This window comes from Lepidochelys olivacea, assembly GCF_965140295.1.
Source record: "Lepidochelys olivacea isolate rLepOli2 genome assembly, chromosome: 20".
NCBI classification, from domain to species: Eukaryota; Metazoa; Chordata; order Testudines; family Cheloniidae; genus Lepidochelys; species Lepidochelys olivacea.
The window spans coordinates 17,658,122-17,677,695 of record NC_140430.1 but is presented as its reverse complement, the minus strand read 5'-3'; the positions used below and the strand labels follow the sequence as shown (position 1 = coordinate 17,677,695).

General features: G+C 48.8%; 1 pseudogene across 1 annotated transcript in view; it reads left to right on the top strand.

The window, feature by feature from the left end:
• The window catches only part of LOC311510462 (adhesion G protein-coupled receptor E3-like), a 39,259-nt pseudogene that overhangs the window by 8,414 nt on the left and 11,271 nt on the right, over window positions 1-19,574 (top strand). The window contains exons 3-14 of the transcript in view: window positions 205-255; window positions 534-677; window positions 1,665-1,812; window positions 11,942-12,081; window positions 12,783-12,938; window positions 13,380-13,456; window positions 13,821-13,919; window positions 14,434-14,611; window positions 15,127-15,232; window positions 16,870-17,063; window positions 17,993-18,154; window positions 18,655-18,846. The product of the transcript in view is annotated as an adhesion G protein-coupled receptor E3-like (transcript). The remainder of the gene's footprint in view (window positions 1-204; window positions 256-533; window positions 678-1,664; window positions 1,813-11,941; window positions 12,082-12,782; window positions 12,939-13,379; window positions 13,457-13,820; window positions 13,920-14,433; window positions 14,612-15,126; window positions 15,233-16,869; window positions 17,064-17,992; window positions 18,155-18,654; window positions 18,847-19,574) is intronic.

Here is a 19,574-nt window from a genome sequence, read left to right as displayed (position 1 = left end):
CTAAATAGAAAAGATGGACCAAGGGGATACTGAGAGGGGTAAGGACTTGTCCAAGGTCAACTGGCAGGTCAGTGACTGAGCCAGGAATAAAACTCTGATCTCCCAGCCTAATGCTTTATCCACTAGGCCATGCAGCCTCCTACAGGGTAACAGCAATAAAACCCAGTGCAGTAAGAGCATCCTTGGTTGTTTGTCCTCTTTCAGGCATTTGCCGGATCGTCTGCTTCAAGGGGACTCAATGTTTCACCAGAGCTCGTAAGCTGATGCCTAGAAACATGAACAAAATCTCCAGTTCCGAACCTCGGAGTGTCCTGCAGCTGGAGGGGGGCTTTGAACGGGCAAAGAACTTTCCATCCCATTTCCTCCTTATGTCTCTATGCATATTTTTCATTCTCTTCTGATCTCTTGATCTTTGTCTCTGCCTCCTTCTTCCCCACTCACCAGAAAGCCACATGCTCCACTGGTGGCTAAATAGGGCTGTGTTTTAATTAAATGATCATTGCTGTTTCCATGGTTCCTTCTTCATTTTACAGCTAATAGGTGTGATGATCCGTCTACGTGCCCTAAACATGCAATGTGCATCTATACGATCCAGAGCCATTACTGTACCTGCCAACCTGGGTTTGTATCCATTTCAGGGGACCCAGACTTCACTGATGCAACAGGTCAATGCAAAGGTGACTGAGTCCCTGAGCCAAACTCAGTGAGGGGGAGCCCTGGAAAGGGGAGACAGTTCTGTCACTTGCTCTAATGCGGCTGAGCTTGCAAAGAAAGTGCTCAATGCATCACCATCAAAAAGAGCATTACTAACTGGAAATGTGACTAAGAGACCAAGGAAGAAATGATCCAGGGCCAGGAGATTTAATGACTTGGCTTCCCCTGCCTGTTAATCTGGCCATCAATGAAGTCAGGGACCTCCAATGAAACTGGAAAGCAGCCATGTGCAAACTGCCCACAGCCCTGGGTGAGGAAGCTGCTGAGCCACCCAGGGTGTAGAGGTCCCCACTTGCCCTTACATTCTTCTGGGGGAATCCCGCATACTTCCCTCTATGTGGTCGGAGAGACCTTGGGCAAGTGCGGAGGGGAGGAGCCTACTGTGGCCCTATCTGTTTCTCAACCCCCATTTGTGGGACTGTGACCCACCAAGAGGAAGCAATGTACCTCATGCAGCCGCTGGCGGGGAGGTTTTCTGTGTGCATCCCGCCTCCTGTGTGCCATGTCAGGGCCAGTCACCATCAAATGGATAAAAATGAAGGCTTTGATTTTCCCCAGTGTAGTGTTAACCTGTGGGACTCACTGGTGCAGACTAGGAAACCCATATGTTGGTTGAAAACTCATTGAAGCCAGCTCAGATCCTCCCTGCCCCCAACACCAGTCCTCCATCCATACCTCCCTACCTCCTCCTGCTTTTCCTTTTGGGGCTTCTGGGGAGGCGGAGAGGGATGGGGATTTGTTCCCTCACCTGATGCCTTCAGAAGTGTCAGCCAGCTGGCTTGGTTCTCCCACCCCAGCCACATGCTCTGCTGGCTCCACCCTTTCTCCCTCGCTGCATGATTAACTGGATTAATGAATGAATGTAAACGACACTGAAGAAGTCAAACAAAAGGTGCAAAGGGTTATCCGTTGCTCTCTTTAAATGACACGATTCCTTCTTCCTTTAACAGATGACATCTGTGTGAATTCGTCTACTTGTCCTGATCTTGCAACTTGTCAAAACATCCCTGGGGGCTACCACTGCACCTGCAAAGCCGGGTTTGTGCCTAGTTTTGGGGAGGAACCATTCACTGATCCAAGAGTGAAGTGTGTCGGTGAGTTTCGGCTCCGGAGCCCAGCTAAGCGAGCGGGAGCCCTGTAATGGGGTGACTGTAATGTAGGGTGCTCTACTGCACTTGCGAGAAGCTCTTGCCAGAAAAGCCATGTATCCATGCGCTCTGCTGACTGGCGAACGCGACACAGTGACTGAGGCCGTGTCTACACTTCCAGCTGGGGGTGCGATTCCCCGCTCACGGAGACAGCATGCTAACAATAGAGGGTAGCCAGGCTGGTGCAATGGTGGGACGGGCTAGTTGCCCCCGGTCTGTACCTAGCGCCTTAGATCACGCTGCTGCGGTCACGCTCTACTTCTAGCATGCTGGCTTGATGGGAGCTAGCGTGAGTGTGTCTCCTCGAGCTGGGAATTACGCCCCCAGCTCGAAGGGCAGGCATGCCCTAAAAGAGCAGGAAAGGGATGATCCACAGCCCCCCAATAGCTGTCAATCTTCCCCCCCATGAACCAGGGGATGTCCAGTCAAACTAAAAAGCAGCAGGGTAAGATTAGAATGAGCAATAGGCACAGAGCCCTGGGTCAGGGGTGGCATGGAGCTGTACAACCCTGCTGGGGCTGAATCTTTCCCTGAGCAGCCCAGGGTATATGGGGAATGTCCCGCCCCCATCCCGTTACATTCTTCACATGTTGCAATTCCAGCTTCATGTGGCCAGACAGATCCTTTGGCAAGTGCAGAGGGGAGGAGCATATTATGGCCCCACCTCTTTCCCTACCCTCTTTTGGGGCACCGCAAACCACCATGAGCGGCAGGGTGGAAGCAGTGACCCTTGTGCAGCCTGTGGAGAGGGTTTGGGGGGAGGCTGCTAATCACAATCTGGCCCCTAAATGGATCAGAGGAAATGCTTTTGTTTTACGCAATGCTATGTTAACCTGTGGAACTTACTGGTGGAGACTGAGCCTGGGAGCTGGGAAGGGAAATGGGGGCAAACTGAGAGACAGTCTTTGGAGGAGACTGCGGTTGGATGAGGAACTGGGATGGGAAACTGGGACTGGAAACCAGTGTGTGGAAGTAGGGCGGGGAGACAGATCAGTCCAGGCAACAGGGGGAAGATGGGACTGGCCAGGGAAAGAGACTGGGTTGAGGCGCTGGGCTGGGGGAACAACAAGGAGCTTGGACTGAGGGACACTGGGACTCAGTGGGACTGGGGAATATTGGAGGGGGGGGGGGACTTGGCACAGCTGGAAACTTGGAGGGGAGGAGAAAGATAAATGGGATAAGGAGCCGGGATGCAGGGGAACTGGGACTGGCTGGGAAAGGAGACTGGGATGGGATGAGACCCCTGAGGCGTTCAGATTGGGACGGGGACAAGAGCCAGGGATGGTAAGAGACAGCACTGGGACAGGGACAAGTTGGCGGGGGCGGAAGGGGGAATAAGGCTGAAGGAGCCAGGCTTGTGTATGAGCATGCAGAAGAATCTGTTCCCATTAGTGGACACTCCACTCCAGTGCCTGGAATGGGAGCCAAGATTCCTGTCCACAGGATCAGAACCTCCCTACCCCCAACTCCCATCCTTCATTCCTACTGTGAAATTCCCCAGGGTACAACCTGAACTGCTGTGTCCCCTTAACACTCTATCCTGGGATTCTTTTTACGCTGCTTTACTGTCAGACCAGCCACTCCTGGCCTGCTCATGTACAGCCACTAGCCTGCAAAATCACTCCCAGATGTTTACATGAACACTGTCCCAGCCATCCATGAATAGATACAGGGAAACACCCATATACCCCCCACTCCCAGCCTTGTGTCCCCTGAAATGTGCATGCTATACTGCTCAATAGACCCTTGGACAGTGTAAGCTCATAGATAGTCTGACATTCCAACAAAGGGTAATGTTTATGCACCAGCCTTTGTTATCTCAAGTAGAGGTTTCCCAAACACACTGGTTTAGATCAAACAGTAAAACATGTTTATTAACGAGAGAGAGAGAGAGTTTTTAAGTGGTAAGGCACAAAAGTCAGAATTGGTTACAAAAGAAATGAAAAGATAAAACCTCAAGCTAATTCCTAAACGTTACCAAGCTAAATAAGATTTGAAGCCAACATCCTTCTCACTACACCCAGAGGCTGCAGGAAGTTCTCAGTTCCCAGGCTGGATTTCCTTTCATTCTGGGACCACTTCCCTTAGTTCAGTGTTTTTCAAGGATTCATTGATGTTATAAGCAGACAGAGATCAGGTAGACAGGGTAGGTGGGTACAGGCATTTTTGTCCCCCTTTTTATACTCCATCGGTTTTATGCTGGAAATACCCTTGCTGGGTCTTGTGGGGAGGCAGGATATGAGCGCCGAACTGTCTTTCCGCTGATTTGTAAATTTCCTGTTTACAGCTCCCCAGTTAATGAATCTCCAATTAACCAGGGGATGACTCTTTAAGATGGCAAAAGCACTTTTGCCTGAGAAGACATGCTGCTCCTGCAGATGAGCGTGGAATCTGAGAGCCCTTGGCAGACTTCCTGCTGTTGCTCTCCACGAAAGAGCAGACTGATGAGAAAGCTAGGCACTGTGCTGCAGTGTTTTCTCCTTTGCATTTTGGCAGCAGCTTCCCAGTGTGGATCGTGGGTTCTGTAGACAGTTATGCAAACAGTTATACGACTGCTGTGGTGGGGAATTAGCCCTTTTGAAATACCGGGAGGAATGGCAAGCCGTAAGGTGGCAGGAAGGGGATCTCCTGCATAGTTATTTGAGTGCCTTGTGGAGACTATTTGATAGTTCTTTCCCTGCACCACCTGGCTGGGAGATGGCTTGAGTGCAGCAGAACTTGCTATGCTCAATTTGGAACTGGCAACGCAGATAGGAACGTATGCCCAGTGGCAAGCCATGAGAGAATCCTTTGTGAAAAGCCAGTTTATAAATGGTTTAATAGGGGAACTTCATAACCTGCTGGTGAAGGAGGGTGATGTACCGGATAAACCTATGGATTAGCTTATACACAGAGTTCAGAAGCCTCGATCTGATGTTCTAATGAACTCTTCAGTTTGTCGATGATTATGATGAAGGTATTAACTGTGAAGGCCTCCTTGTCACTGAATGAGTGGGCAGTTGCGTCATCATATGTCTTCTGTCTTTTGCGGTGTTTGGCTGACTTACAGTCATGGTTAGCAGTCCTTGCAGCCCCCTGAATTTCATGTTTCAGAGTAACAGCCGTGTTAGTCTGTATTCACAAAAAAAGAAAAGGAGTAGTCGCTAAGGTGCCACAAGTACTCCTTTTCTTTTTTTTCTGAATTTCATAGTCATCAAAACTATCCCGCATTTGTTGAAGAACACTTCCAAGACTCCTCATTAGGTTTACAGCAGTGGAAAGATCAATTTGAGCACTTTGTAAGCTTAGACTGCACTTGCTGAATGGCTGAAGTATATCATTCCAGACCCCCCACAAATACCAGTTTCCAAAGTAAGCATTGCATCACTGGGGATCTTCACATCTTTCCTCATTGCTGATTTTTGAGATTCATCATCCTTGATGCTCTCTAACGCTTCAATGATGTTGTGGTATCCCAGAACAACTGCATTCACAGCTTCACCGTTGGCACTGTGCCCTGTCCCTGAGAGTGATTTGAGCACTGAACATCCCTTTTGTAGTGAATCTCTAAGAATCATCCAACGACTGGTTGATGCCTAGAAAAAATTGTACAATTCTTGGACAAATCCAGGAAAAGAAACTGCTGCAACACAACAATCCACAGCAGACTGGCCAACAAAGTCGAGTGAGTGGGCAGCACATGGTATGTAATCAACCAGAGCATCGGGCTCTCTTATCTTTGCCTGTGTCCCTGAATATTTGCAGCTCATATTACTTGCTTTGGCCAGGACAAAGGCTGCTGTCAATCCCATTTTCGGTGAGGAAATTGAGTCGGTACGAGGCAAGTTTCTCCCGTGTGGCTGGTGATGTTTATGAAGGTCATGAAATGCTCAACTGGTCCACTGGATAGCACATAACACAAGATGACAGTCAGCTGATCTACCTGTGACACATCCAGTGTTGAGTCAGACACTGAAAAGTATCCCACATCTTTGATCTCTTCTACAATGACTGATAGCGTCTTCTTTGCTAGCAGTGCAATGAATTCATCACAAATAGTCTTTGATAGATATGAAGTACGGCCTTTTCCATGATTTGCGTGTTCATTGATGTGCTGAGCTAAGAGAGAATCAAACTTAACGATTATCTCTAGAACACCAAGGTAATTGCCATTATGTTTTGATCCAACAGTCTCATCTGAGCCACAGAATGACAGACCACGCTCAGCAAGAAAAACTATGGTTTCAACTATGCATCTAAGAACGTTCTTCCAATAAGCATGAGCTTCAAAAACTGGTTTTCCATTTGGGTATCAATTCTGCCACTAACTTACTTTCAGGCATGGCAGCTGCTACCTAACAATGTATGAGACTTGTTAGGGGGCTTATTCCTTCACCCACTTACTTCCCTGGTCCTTCTCGCATGAACAGAGCAACAATACCCGAAGTCCAAAGGTGCAAACAATTCGATGTTTATTGGGGTGAACTTCCAGCAAGCATGATTCCAGTTTCCTTCCTTAATATCCTCCTTCCCAGCTCTGACACCACAGAGCCTTACACCTGTGTCCCTGTTCCCATTCCTACCCTTAGCCAAACATGATTCCAACTTCCTGACTCCCATTCCCTGTTCCCATCTCCCCCACCCACCCACTCACACACCCACTCACTTCCTCATTGACTACAGATTATATAGTAAAACTTGAGTTCTGCTTAGCTATACCTTAACCAATCATTTTCCTGAAATTTAACTAACCAATCCTAACATATTGTAACATGAGTATGTAACCAATTATATCCCACCACCTTAATTAGTTTACACCCAGCAAAGTTAATTATACAGCAGACAGAAACAATCACAGAACCAGACAGAGATTATCCAGACAGACAAACAATAGTAAAGTGGGAACTATAATGACAAGACAATACAGAAGTGAGGATTTCACATCCCAGCTATTGATAAGTGAGTTCTTGCCAGACAGGATGCTATCAAACTAAGTTTCCTTTTACATTTTCTAGGCAAAAAGAAAAGGAGTACTTGTGGCACCTTAGAGACTAACCAATTTATTTGAGCATGAGCTTTCGTGAGCTACAGCTCACTTCATCACTTCCGATGAAGTGAGCTGTAGCTCACGAAAGCTCATGCTCAAATAAATTGGTTAGTCTCTAAGGTGCCACAAGTACTCCTTTTTCTTTTTGCGAATACAGACTAACACGGCTGTTACCCTGAAACCTGTCATTTTCTAGGCACTTCCCTTTCTCTGGAGGTGATAGGCATACAATCCTGTCCTGATAGTGCCTAACAGCCCAATAGCACCTTATTTCAGTGTGACTAGTTTGGAATGTGAGGATGTGACCGGTCGCTTCCTAGCTTATGGCTGCCTCTGCTGCTTAGCCAAAGGCCTTAGCCTAAGAACAGGGCCTCAGGCTGTCACAGTAAGAGAAGGCCCTTACACCGGCAGACAGTGATTTTGATTCTTTCTTTTGTACCTCTATAACGAGCCAAGTGATAAGAATACACCTAGATTCTTAGCGTCTAGGCCTTTACAGACAGGCCTGAATATCTATATCCTCATTGCATGATTGGTAATATATAGAACAGTGGTATCCAGACTAGTCCTGCCACTTGTGCAGGGAAAGCCCAGTACGTCCCTCAGCCCACGCCACTTCCAGCAGCTCCCATTGGCCTGGAGTAGTGAACCACGGTCACTGGGAGCCGCGATCGGCCGAACCTGCAGACACGGCAGGTAGACAAACCGGCCCGGACCGCCAGGGGCTTTCCCCGCACAAGCGGTGGAACAAGTTTGGGAACCACTGGTATAGAGTATTCTTCCCATCATTGAAGCTTTTGCAGAATATTCCCCACTTTTTGGTATCGGAAAACAGGCAGCAATAAAAACAAGTTCACTTTCTTCTTAGAAAGTGAATACATGAGCCATTCTCACTTGCCAATCAGTTTGTTAGGCTTCACCTATTCAAACATTGATTTGGTCAGATAACGATTCTGATTGGTGTGTTCTCGCTTCGTCAATGAAAAGTTAGCATCTAGATCCCGGCATTTCTGTGGGCCCTTCTCAGTCCAGTATGCAATGAGATCTTGATGTCCTGTCCCATTCGCCTGGATCGTTGGAGAAGGATATTTTTGTATTACTGTCACTAGAAAAGTCTTCAGAGTGGGGGTGAGACTGCAGCTAGGGAAGACGCAGGAGGTGCAGCCCATTCACTTAGGCTGGTATTCTCCTGGACTTTCTCACCACCAGACTGAGTAGGAGGAAAGAACGTTAGGAGAGAAGTTCCTTCCAGCACTACATCTTGCCTTTGCCATCTTTCTTTGGTCTCCTTCCATTTCTGCCATCCTCCTTTCTTCGACATGGTTTCTATTGTCCAGTGTAGGCCTACTGGGTACAAAGGTCAGTATTGCCCGGGCCCGCTGTGACGGTGCATCCCGTAAGCATTTATGGAAATATGCTTATGAATGTATATATGACATAACTGGAATATGTTTTATGCTACATATGCCATGTAACGTATCTCTGTAAAGGTTATGATCTACTGAATCTATTCATCCTATTTGTATGCATGTATTGTTTTTTGTATTCAAAGTTATGAATATTGGCTGTGTACTTGCTTGATTTTTTTTTTTTAAGTAGCCTTAGTAATGTATTTGGTCAGCTTCTTTAGATAGGAATTTGCAAGTTAAGTGCCCAATCAAGAAGCACTTAACGCACAATGGATCTTGGAAGGCTCCAATCCACATAAGAAGTCTCCCTGAGGACGTTCAAGGTTGCATGTGGACAATGGCTGCTGCCTTTAAAAACTGAGTCATGCATGGACATGTGACTTGCCCATGTGATCCCAAAACTCCATCTTGGAGCTGGACTTTGCATAGGAGAGAGGAGGGGGTCTCCTCCCACAAGAGAGCCTGGGGAGACCCCTCCATTTTGTCTTCAGCTGGCTAAAGAGAGCCTCTCCACCCCCAAGGATAACTGCACAGCATGGGGAGGAGGTGACCAGCCCTCTGTGGTTTGGGACTATTTAGAAAAGCTGGACATGCGCAAGTCCATGGGGTCGGATGCGTTGCATCCAAGAGTGCTAAAGGAGTTGGCGGATGTGATTGCAGAGCCATTGGCCATTATCTTTGAAAACTCATGGCAATTGGGGGAAGTCCCGGACGACTGGAAGAAGGCTAATGTAGTGCCCATCTTTAAAAAAGGGAAGAAGGAGGATCCTGGGAACTACAGGCCAGTCAGCTTCACCTCAGTCCCTGGAAAAATCATGGAGCAGGTCCTCAAGGAATCAATTCTTAGAGGAGAGGAAAGTGATCAGGAACAGTCAGCATGGATTCACCAAGGGCAAGTCATGCCTGACTAATCTAATTGCCTTGTATGACGAGATAACTGGTTCTGTGGATGAAAGCAGTGGACGTGTTGTTCCTTGATTTTAGCAAAGCTTTTGATGCTGTCTCCCACAGTATTCTTGCCAGCAAGTTAAAGAAGTATGGGCTGGATGAATGGACTATAAGGTGGATAGAAAGCTGGCTAGATTGTCGGGCTCAACAGGTAGTGATCAATGGCTCCATGTCTAGTTGGCAGCTGGTATCAAGTGGAGTGCCCCAAGGGTCGGTCCTGGGGCCGGTTTTGTTCAATAGCTTCATAAATGATCTGGAGGACAGTGTGGATTGCATGCTCAGCAAGTTTGCAGATGACACTAAACTGGGAGGAGTGGTAGATACGCTGGAGGGCAGGGATAGGATACAGAGGGACCTAGACAAATTGGAGGATTGGGCCAAAAGAAATCTGTTGAGGTTCAACAAGGACAAGTGCAGAGTCCTGCACTTAGGATGGAAGAATCCCATGCACCGCTACAGACTAGGGACCGAATGGCTCGGCAGCAGTTCTGCAGAAAAGGACCTAGGGGTTACAGTGGACGAGAAGCTGGATATGAGTCAACAGTGTGCCCTTCTTGCCAAGAAGGCCAGTGGCATTTTGGGATGTAGAAGTAGGGGCATTGCTAGCAGATCGAGGGACGTGATCGTTCCCCTCTATTCGACATTGGTGAGGCCTCATCTGGAGTACTTGTCCAGTTTTGGGCCCCACACTACAAGAAGGATGTGGGAAAAATTGGAAAGAGTCCAGCGGAGGGCAACAAAAATGATTAGGGGACTGGAACACATGAATTATGAGGAGAGGCTGAGGGAACTGGGGATGTTTAGTCTATGGAAGAGAAGAATGAGGGGGGATTTGATAGCTGCTTTCAACTACCTGAAAGAGGGTTCCAAAGGGGATGGCTCTAGACTGTTCTCAGTGGTAGCAGATCACAGAACAAGGAGTAATGGTCTCAAGTTGCAGTGGGGGAGATTTAGGTTGGATATTAGGAAAAACTTTTTCACTAGGAGGGTGGTGAAACACTGGAATGCGTTACCTAGGGAGGTGGTGGAATCTCCTTCCTTAGATATTTTTAAGGTCAGGCTTGACAAAGCCCTGGCTGGGATGATTTAATTGGGGATCGGTCCTGCTTTGAGCAGTGGGTTGGACTAGATGACCTCCTGAGGTCCCTTCCAACCCTGATATTCTATGAAAGAAACTGGAACAAAGGACAGTAACTGCACGGGGTGTAAGTGATTGCTGGACCAGACTAGAAGGAGACTAGTCTGTAAAAGGAAGCTTACTGGAATTCCTCTGAGAGTGAGGTTTTTATCTGTATTCAGTTTTCTTACTGTATTAGACATAGACTTGCATGTTGTATTTTACTTTGTTTGGTAATTCACTTTGTTCTGTCTGCCATTACTTAGAACCACTTAAATCCTACTTTCTGTTTTTAATATCACTTTTTACTTATTAATTAACCCAGAGTATGTATTAATACCTGGGGTGGGGGCAAACAGCTGTGCATATCTATCAGTGTTATAGAGGGTGATCAATTTATGGGTTTACCCTGTGTAAGCTTTATACAGGGTAAAATAGATTTATTTGGGGCTTGGACCCCATTGGGAGTTAGGCATCTGGGTGTTAAAGACAGGAACGCTTCCTAAGCTGCTTTTAGTTAAGCCTACAGCTGTTAGGGGACATGGTTCAGACCTGGGTCTGGGTTTTCAGCAGGCTAGCGGGTCTGGCTCGAACCAGGAAGGGTGCTGAAGACCCAAGGTGGGACAGCAGGGAAAGCAAGGGCAGAAGTAGTTTTGGCACATCAGAAACCCCCTTGGGGTTGCCAACTGTGATCCAACCCGTCACACCCACAAACACTAATTTAGCCCCCAAAGACAAAATCACAACCCCATAAATTGAATTCACAGTCGTGATGGATTAATTTGTACATCTCAATATCTAATGAGACAAAAGAATTCCAATGGCCCCGCTACTGTCTCTAGGCTGTTACTTCAATGTGGAATGGAGGGCCTACGGTAGGGCCTAAAAATAGGAGGGCCTAAGGCTATAGCTTTATTAGCCTATGGGTGAATCTGGCCTTGAATGTAGCCTGTCTACCCAAGGCGGGTTAGGTTGGTATAACTCCATCACTCAGGGATGTGGATTCTTCACACTCCTGAGCAACATATTTTAACAATATCGGTCTGTATTGTAGAGCTGTCCTGAGACCATGATTTTTAGTGACTAGCAGACTTATGAATATAAGTTGCCATGCTCATCTTTTGAAGATGTTTGTTCCTTTGCACAGCACCTTCAAAAGACCAGCGTGAAAACTGAAGTGGACTTTCTGGTGTGATGAGCAATATTTCTATTGGTATTGTATTGGCAGTGTATTTCATCTGAGGGACTCACAAGAACTCCTGGAGTGTTAACACACTTGTTCTGTGGATTCATATAAAGGGGCTATTGTGATATAATCTGACCTCCTGTATATCACAGGCTAGAGAATTCCACCCAGCCATTCCTACCTTAAACTCAAAAACCTGATTGAATTAGAGCATATAGTTTAGAAAGATAACAAGGCCTTTATTGTCATTTACTCAAAGGTCTCTCCATGGCAGAGTCAAAGGACTATCAAAGAGTGTAACTGTAATTACTGTACCATAGCAAACATAACATTGCATATCCATGCTTCCCCACGGCGATTACACAATGATAGGTTCCATGTTTTCCCGTGTAGACATTAATGCCATCAAGTGCCCTCGCCCTGTGACACTAACTTTATCTGCAACAACACCAATGGGAATTTCATCTGCAAATGCTTAAAGGGCTATGATACTGTCACTGGGACAGTTGGTTTCCCCAGCCTGAAGTGCACAGGTAACAATTGCTGTGAATGCCTTGATGGTAGTCGCTGGACCAGATGGCCCTCTGGGCTCATCCACGAGGTATTTCCTATGCTGGGTCCTCAGTGTCATCCGAGCGATCTGCCTGAGCTCCTCATCTGCACAGCGGGGATCACCGTATTTCCTTTGACTGTCACGTCTGTTTAGATTCAAAGCTCTCTGGGGCAGGGACTGTCTCTCTGGGTATCTCTCCACCGTCTGTGGGACCCAAGCTTGTGGACTCAGTGTTTCTCAGCCAGTGCTTGTGTGTCCACACTGCATTGTTAACCGGGGTTTACAGTTGCTGGACCCAGGTCTTGCAGCCGCGCTAACGCATCCATACTGCACTGCACAGACCTTCTGACTTCAGTCTGTGGTTTGAGGTGCATCCACGCTGCAAAATGACAGAACTTGGACCTGAGTTGAAGCATGTCTCAGACTCTGACCCACCCCTCTAGTACCCAGATGCTAGGACTTGGGTCCTGAGTGCTTGCTGCCCCGAGTCCGATTAATTTGGGTGTGATTGCATGGGGAGCTTGGGCTAAAACCTGAGTCAGAGACCGGGCTTAGTGTGCAATGTAGACATCCCCTGTGCATCCTTGTCTGTGCAGTGCCCTGCACAACGGGGACCTGATCTTGGTTTGAGCCTGTAACTGCCACTGTGATGAATAATTGATTCCATATTCTTCTGTTTAGATATTCATGAATGTTCTCAGGTCCCATCAGTCTGTGGCCCTCACAGCATCTGCATCAATACCCCAGGGAGTTTCGCCTGCCAGTGTCCTCTAGGTTATTCTTCCCCCAGTGGGACCTCTTGGAAACCTGGTGACCCCCACACCTTGAACTGCACAGGTACCAGTCACTACAAGCTGCCTTGGGAAACTCATGTAATATAATCAGGCCCTGATGGCCCCAAAGGCTAACAGTGGTCTGTGAGTCCTCTAATGGGGCTCTCTCTGGTCCGTGGTTCAGAAGCTGCCCACAAACCAGTGTGTGTGTGTGTGTGTGTAGCTAGGCCCTTGTATGTTTTGTAGGCAGTAGTATACAGGAGCCAACTGCACCCATGCAAATTCTTCATATTGTTGTGATGGGGAAAGTTGCATCTGGAGTGGTGCCTCCTTCTTGGGCCCCATAAACCAATCCCTTTAGCTTTAGCATCAGCTCTGCTGTCGACTGGACTTTGCCGGGTTTCATTTCTGTGCCCAGAAGTGTAATGGTGCTTTGATCGCATTATAAAGAGATTTGATCCTTATAAGAGAGGCTCCAATGTTGGCTCCCTCTGTCCTTCCCTAGAAAATCTCTTTATCTGCCAGCCCGGGATTCTGCAAGGAGACGATTTCAAAAGCCGGTGCGGCAACACCACCCAGCACGTATGTGTCGAGTGAGTCCAAATTGGGGCATCTTCGTGGGCAGGGCAGGAGGGGAAAAGGGAGAGTATGGATGTGAGGGGTGTGTGTGTGGAGTTTGTGTAGTGCACTCAGACAGTGTGTGTGCTGCTTCTGGGTTGGATAGTCTGGAGAGATAGAGAGGGAGGATGGATGGACTGGAGCTGGTACCTAGAGAAGGGTGGGGGCGGAGAAGATGGGTGGATGGAGAAAGAGCTAGACAGAGGATGAATAGAAAGATACAGTGGATTAAGAGGGACAGAACAGGTGGGTGGACATGGACACCCATCTTCCACCCCCCAGTAGATATGTTACAGCATAAACTCCTTTTTCCATGATTCCCCTACAGGGAAACCAGAAAAGCAACAGATTTTGCACCATCCTGAATCAGACCACAAAGAGCCTGGAATCTGCATGTGGCCATGGAAACCAGTCAGTATTGCTGAAGGTCAGAGGCTATGCACCTGTATTTGCCAGTCCCTGCCCTCCAAGGCAAAGTCCCTCCTCTTTGTCCCCAACCGGTCTCCAGATACTTCCTTCCAAAGATGAACCTGGGGGGAGTCTTTAAAAGCCTCTGAAAACAAGGCTTAGTTGCTTCTACTCAAGAAGAATAGACTGGAGCCAACAGTGAGTGGAATTTCAGCTGCCAGCCAAGAGTGGGTGATGAATGTCTTGGGGCAAAGGGAATGAGGCACTATCTTGATGGGAGCTGGGACCTGGGCAGCATGGGAACCATGTGGAGCGGAGGGCCAGACTATAAGAAGCACATGGAGGGGGAGGGGACCCTAAAAGCCTGCCTAAAATCACCCATCCATGTAAGCAGTTGTAGCTGCCCTGGGATGTTCTGTGATGGTGAATGGGGAGGATCAGTGGTGGATCCATGGGACCATCTCTCTGTTAACCAGTGGGCCACTGTTTGACAGCCCCTGCTTTACCCTGGGAATCTTCTTTTTAAACCCCAGAAAGTCTTCACTTCTCTTGATTCGCTTTTCAATGCCACTGCCCAGCAGTCTACTGGGAGCAAAGAAGAGGTCACATGGGCAGCCACTGCCTTTCTGCAACGCGTAGAATTGGCCGCCTTGGAAGCTGCTCAGAAAAGTCCCGAGAACAAGCCGCAGACTATCACAACCAAGATGATGAGTAAGAAAAAGGAAAAACCTCCACACAGCTCTGAGCACCACCCTAGCTGCTCTCGGCGCTGAAGCTTGGCCTCGGGGCTAAGGAGCTGGGCTGAAGCATAAGAGAGTCGGGTGCCATTCCTGCCTATGTCAAAGGCTCTTTGAGTGACCTTGGCAAATCGCTTGGTGCTTATGTTTCCCTGTCTGTGAAATGAGGACACAAACCCTTCCTGCTGTTTGGGGCAGGAGTGGTCTCTTACTGCATTTGCCTATGGTGCCCAGCACAACGAGGCTCTGATCACGGCTAGTAGCAGGATTGTGAGCTGCAATCATGATGGACCAGGGCCCCATTGTGCTAGGGGCAAGGCACAAAGGACATAAAGACAATCCGGGGTCCTGATTCTTCTCTCGGCCCTGCTGGTTTTACAGCAGCGTTGCTCCCTTCCGCCCCAGGAGTGGGAGGAGAATCAGGCCATGTGCTAAATGGAGGGTAGCTTTCAAAGCAGCGCAGTGAAGAACTTCTCCTTCTGCCCCCAGCCATTGCAGCCCTGCGGGTTACGGGCAGGGAAGATGATCGAACCAAATGCTCAAAGCGACTCGATGAGCATTGACTGCACGACCGTGGTTGGCACCAGCGAATCAGGTACCATCCGGGCGTTGTCTGGGTGGGCAACGGAAGGAGTCAAACCACTCCAACGCATTCCACAGAGCCGGCTGTGAGACCAGATCTTCCAGTGCTGCAGAGAAACCTGAAAGCAGCCCTGACAGACTCCCCAGGGGGTCCTGGGCTGCTTTACACCGACCCTCCGTGCAGTGCTTCATTTGTAACGAAAGTGGGGTCGGGACTCAAGTAATGAGGTGCCAGGACTCAAGCACAGTTTTTACTTTCATAACTGACACAGCAAGCCGGGAGGTGCCGGGGCTCTGAACTGCCAAGCCCAGAGGTTCAGGGGCTCAGCCCTGGCACAAATTAAGCTCTGCCCTTGTGGCTTTCCTGGTTCAGAGGGCATGTCAGGGCTGGAGAGTTTGGACAGACCAGGATGGGGGTGGATTTTCCCAGACTAGTGGTAGCAGATCTGGAGTGCAACATGCTCACCTGAGTCCTGGTTGGTTGATGGCCCCTGTCATAAATATAAAGGGAAGGGTAAACCCCTTTGAAATCCCTCCTGGCCAGGGGAAAGCTCCTCTCACCTGTAAAGGGTTAAGAAGCTAAAGGTAACCTCGCTGGCACCTGACCAAAATGACCAATGAGGAGACAAGATACTTTCAAAAGCTGGGAGGAGGGAGAGAAACAAAGGGTCTGTGTCTGTCTATATGCTGGTTTTTACCGCGGATAGACCAGGAATGGAGTCTTAGAACTTTTAGTAAGTAATCTAGCTAGGTACGTGTTAGATTATGATTTCTTTAAATGGCTGAGAAAAGAATTGTGCTGAATAGAATAACTAATTCTGTCTATGTATCTTTTTTGTAACTTAAGGTTTTGCCTAGAGGGGTTCTCTATGTTTTTGAATCTAATTACCCTGTAAGGTATCTACCATCCTGATTTTACAGGGGGGATTTCTTTATTTCTATTTACTTCTATTTTTTATTAAAAGTCTTCTTGTAAAAAACTGAATGCTTTTTCATTGTTCTCAGATCCAAGGGTTTGGGTCTGTGGTCACCTATGCAAATTGGTGAGGCTTTTTATCCAACATTTCCCAGGAAAGGGGGGGTGCAAGTGTTGGGAGGATTGTTCATTGTTCTTAAGATCCAAGGGTCTGGGGCTGTAGTCACCTAGGCAAATTGGTGAGGCTTTTTACCAAACCTTGTCCAGGAAGTGGGGTGCAAGGTTTTGGGAAGTATTTTGGGGGGAAGGACGTGTCCAAACAGCTCTTCCCCAGTAACCAGTATTAGTTTGGTGGTGGTAGCGGCCAGTCCAAGGACAACGGGTGGAATATTTTGTACCTTGGGGAAGTTTTGACCTAAGCTGGTAAAGATAAGCTTAGGAGGTTTTTCATGCAGGTCCCCACATCTGTACCCTAGAGTTCAGAGTGGGGAAGGAACCTTGACAGCCCCCTAGGAGGAAGTGTTATTCATTGGCCAGTGCAGGGCGTAAGGAGTCCTGGGGTCTAGTTCCAGTGTGGCCACTGACGCTCTGCATGAATGTGGGGAAGCCGTTCCATCTCTCAGTACCTGTGTCCTTCTCATCTCTGGTTCGGCTGTGCCACCCGCCAAGAGCTCTTCCAGCTCGTTGTGGTGTGACACAGGCTGTTCTGGCCTCTTGCATCTTTGCTCCTGCAGGCTCCGGAGCCGTTGCCTTCATATCGTACGCCATTCTCGAGTCCATCCTGAACAATAACTTTATCGACCAGCAAAACCTGATAGGTGATGACTAGCAGGATACCATCACGCTGAATTCCAAGGTAGTGAGTGGGATCACTGGGAAACCTGGACCCCTCTCCAAACCTTTCAACTTCACCCTGAAGCATAAACAGGTGATTGCCAATCATGTTCCTGCTTGATATAGAAGAGGGCCCCCTCTTAGCCAGGGCCTTTTCCCCACTGTCTTCTCTCTTTGCTTCTGTTGTCAACACTGCCGTCCTCTTCCAGTTGGGCTCACTAATGAGGGTCATCTTCCACTCCTTCTGCCTCCTCCCCTGCCCCCAAGATGAGTCCAAATCTTGATGCTGTTTCTTCCCTGCAAAACTGGCTTTTCCTCTCTTCCCTTGCCATGGTTCTGGTCACCTTCCACCTTTCTACTGCAGCCTCCTCTCTGGGCCCCGCAGTACCCATAATTCCCCCCTTCAGTCCTGGTAAAATGATCTTCCTTGCCCATCAGTACCACAGATCCCCTACAACTTGAATCTTTCCACTGGCTCTTCCTTCTCCACCACATCAAGTTTAAATGAGGAGGCAATTCAACTTAACATTGAAAATGGGCGAATGCTAAGGGTCCCCCAATACCCACCCTAAAGCCTACAAAAAGCATGGAAATTCCCAGGTGAACTTCTAAATCTCAATATCTTGTACCAGTGGGGCGTCAGCTTGGATGCCTGACTCTGCTCTCGTTTACCCCAATCCAGATCAATGGACTTATAGTGGTGTGAAACCCATAGCCATTATTATAGTGGCATGTGAAGGCTCAGTGAAAGCAGGGTCCCCATTGTACCAGGCACTGCACAAACACATGGGCCCCGTCCCAAAGAAGACAAAGGGTAGGAGGGGAAACAGAGGCACGGAGACTTCTCAAGAGATTGCACATCAGGTCAATGGCAGAGTTAGAAATACAACCCCAGTTCCCTGAGTCCTAACCCAGTGCTCTGTCTGCCAAGCTCTGGCTCCTCTTTGGTTTAGCTTGGGATAAACTAGCCCTCGGCTCTTTAAAGGATGAGGCTGACGCTGGTGCTGCAATTTCCGTTTCCAGAGAAAGGAAATGGAAGGGAAGACTGTCTGTGTTTTCTGGAACCCCACTGGCACCTGGTCTACTGAAGGCTGCAAACTTCTCCTCGCGAACAGCCCTCACACCACCTGCAACTGTAATCACCTGTCCAGCTTTGCGATCCTGATGGCTTCACATGCTATCAAGGTATTTCAACCGTCCACTTAAGCTCATGGTCCACGGGTTGCATTAGCACAGATGCTGCGGCTCTTTGCAAGGACAAACCGGACATTTGACACCCTAAATGCAGGCGTCTGCCACTTACGCGAAAGGAGTAATGCCTCTGGCTGTAAATAGTTACACTGTCCGGAGCCAGCCACGAGGAAAGGCATGATCAGGTGCACTTGGCCAGCATGTTAGATGTCAGAGAGCTGGCATGGGGAGCGAGTCAGCCTGGTATTTGGTCCACTTTGTTTACAGTCGTTACGAGATCCAGAGATCATCTGGGGGCTGCGAACTCAACACATGTGTTGCTCTTCTGAGTTCCCGGTGAAAGGGGCAGGGAGCAGATGGGTCCTCCATGTTCTCCAACAACAGAGCTAGAGGTCTGATTGCCCTGGGAAATTATCCGGTTATTTCAAAGCCCCCGTTTCTCCAGCATGATTTGCAAATTTTACTCTTCCTTTTAATTTTTCCTTTTGCAAGAGAGTGACCCACTGACCCTCGTCACCTACGTGGGACTGGCCCTCTCTCTGCTGTGCCTCTTCCTCGCCATCCTCCCCTTCCTCCTGAGCCGCTCCATCCGCAACGTCAGCACCTCCCTCCACCTGCAGCTCTGCCTCTGCCTCTTCCTGGCCGACCTGCTCTTCCTCACCGCGGTGGACAGAGTCACCAATGAGGTAGAGAAATCGGCCAAAATCCACCCCCCCCATTATCTATGAGATCGTAAGTTCTTCAGGGCAGGGACCATCTTCAAAGGTAGGTCTCCACTGCAGCTGGGGCAGGGGTGAGGGGTGCCTCCCAGAGTGGACAGACAGACAGACACATGCTGGCTCCGCTTGAGCGAATGCATTCAAACTCGCTGTAGAGCCTCGGCAGCGTGGGCCAGCTGCCCGCGTAAGTATCCAGAGGGTCGGGCGGATTGTACTTGAGCAGCTAGCCTGGGCTGCTGCCCGGGGACGCGTGCTCCCAGCTGCAGTGGAGACTCGCTCTTCCTGCGCGTTTGTACAGCGCAGAGCACGACGGATCCTTGAACTTGTTTGGGGCCCCTAAGTGTTCCTGTAATGAAAGAATGAGGGGGAATGGGGCACATATGGAGCCCTTGACATGGGGGGGGGGGAAGAGGAAGCAAGGGGGGGCACACAGAGACCTACCGGGGAGGATGGGGGGCAGCAAATAAGGGACTGGCATGTGGAGAGAAGACAGTAGGAAGGCGGTGGGACACTGCCCCTGGCATGTGGGGGGAAGAGGAAACATGGGGGACCACACAGAGACCCTACCAAGGGATGATGAATAAGGGACAATGGTATGTGGAGAGATGACAGTGGTGGGGTGGGGGGCTGAGTGGTGGGGTGGGTATGAGTCCAGGCATGTGGGGGCTTGCAGGGAGTCCTTGAAGAGGAGGATG